This window comes from Corvus kubaryi, unplaced genomic scaffold, assembly GCF_017639235.1.
Source record: "Corvus kubaryi isolate FWS band 111438036 unplaced genomic scaffold, C.kubaryi_AGA036_p1.0 37398, whole genome shotgun sequence".
In the NCBI taxonomy this organism is placed as follows: Eukaryota; Metazoa; Chordata; class Aves; order Passeriformes; family Corvidae; genus Corvus; species Corvus kubaryi.
This window is the reverse complement of record NW_024581137.1, coordinates 27,109,547-27,111,471: the sequence shown is the minus strand read 5'-3', so window position 1 is coordinate 27,111,471 and position 1,925 is coordinate 27,109,547. Positions and strand designations below refer to the sequence as shown.

The window sequence follows — 1,925 nt, the reverse complement described above, 5'->3', positions numbered from 1 at the left end:
CAGGCTGGATGGGGCTCTGGGCAACCTGATCTAGTGGAAAGTGTCAAGACTAGATGATTTGTAGGGTCTTTCTAACCCAAGCCATTCTACAGTTCTACGTACACACGAAAGCTGGTTTTCATCAAAAAGGAAGACAGCATCTTATCTCATATAAAATGACATTTAACCCTGAAAGCATTTTAAATAAAATAAATCTAGAACTTTGTCACACAGCATGCCAGCTTCTTATTGGTAAGGTGACTGTTCCCACCTGCCTTGGTATCATGCTCTGCTCCTGGCTCAAAATTCCTTTTGGAGCGGGTGGCCCTTGCTGTTCCCTCACAAGCCGTCCATCTTGTACTATAGTCTGAAGTAGTGAAAACTTCATGAAAGAAACTGGCTTTATGGTATGCTGTCCTTTAGGGAGTACAGAGGTTCCCTGCATCACAGGTTACCCTCAGTGTCAAATCCCACTGAAGCTGCTTGCAGAATTCGAGTATGGCTGAGCCCTCACTTGAGCCTGATGTGGACATCATGTTAACTGCCTGCCTGTGTTATAGGCAGATCCCTGGATATCTCCGATACACTGATGCTAAACGTTAGGTCAGTAATGCTGCCCGGCACAGAGCAGTACAAAGGGAGGTACCACACCCAATGCTGTCAAGGTCTGGAAGTGCTCAAGTGTTGTTTCTCAGTGTAAAAGGAACCAGCAGTAAATTCTCTGCTTAAAAGCAGCTTCCCAGGGAAAGGAGGGGCAAACCCCTGCTTTTGTATTTCCTCACCACAGCTCGTGTCAGCAAAAGATCCGACCTTGGGAGCAACAAGCTGAACTCCTTAACCTGGCCAGTATCCAGAACATGGCAGTGCATTTGGGACCGAGCACAGATATTTATCCCCCAGCACCGCTATTTCTGCGTATCCCACGGATAAAGCAGGCATCTTATGATTACCTTGAAGATGAAATCAAAACTCTATAGGTAAATTCTTTATACCGTGAAATCTGAAAAAGAAGCACATTGCCAGTTTTCTCCTTTTTTTACTGTTACATGATAAAATCTGGAAAGTCAAGTGATAGCTGTGTCAGTTTTGTTTATTTCAACGAAGCAAAGGTCAAATGCATTAAAATTCTTACAGCTTCTATTTAGTAATAACTGTTAGATGGCAGAACCACAGGATATCAAAGTCCATCTTTTTAAATCTTACCACATGGGACATGATATCAGGAACAAAGCGGCTCGTTCCTTTTATTAATAAAAGAGCCTCATGTTATTTTTGCAGGAATCTCTCTCCCTTCAAGTCATGGCATTAAGCTGTTCAACGCCTTGTTATCCGTGGAATTAAAATCTGGAACATCACACAAAGGCACAAACAGCAAATTCACACTATTGCTTCTGCTGTCACTATCCTATTCAAAAAACGAGGATCAAAGCACCAAATACTTTGGCATTACTTCTGGAGGAGGAGTGGCTGCAGCTGTCAGGACAAAGAGGTTTTCTTCTGGATCACGTTTGTTTCGTTAGCCAGCCCACGTGAGACCGGGACACACGTCGCCACGGCAAGACGAGATCCCTCCAGCGGGAGCTGCAGGAACCATTCCCCTCACTTGCTCCCACGCCCAGGGCAGAGAAAGCCCCGCCAGCCCCTGGGGCAGGGCAGCCTCAGCCTCCTGGGCAGGCCTAGCACGGCAGGGTCCCCAGCAGCCCGGCAGGGTCCCCGGCAGGGTCCCCGGCAGGGTCCCCGGCAGCCCGGCCGCACCCCGCCGCTCAGGGCGCTCCCGCCACGGACCGCGGTCGGAGCTCCCGTGAGGGGCCCCGGCCCCAGCGCGGGACCAGCAGCGGCCGCGCCCCTCGCGCGCGTGGCCCCGCCCCCGAGCCGCCCTCGTGCCACGGCGCCCCGCCCCCACTGGCCCGGCCCCCACGCGGGCCGAACAGCCCGCCGAACCGCTT

At 50.9% G+C, this 1,925-nt stretch overlaps 1 long non-coding RNA gene across 1 annotated transcript; it reads right to left on the bottom strand.

Annotated features, from left to right (window-relative positions):
* Positions 1-1,051: 1,051 nt before the first annotated feature.
* LOC121671632 lies at positions 1,052-1,840 on the bottom strand. Its single transcript, XR_006018556.1, has 2 exons — positions 1,430-1,840; positions 1,052-1,323 (listed from the first exon to the last, which is right to left on the bottom strand). It is a non-coding gene; the product is annotated as an uncharacterized LOC121671632 (long non-coding RNA).
* Between the last annotated feature and the right edge of the window lie 85 nt (positions 1,841-1,925).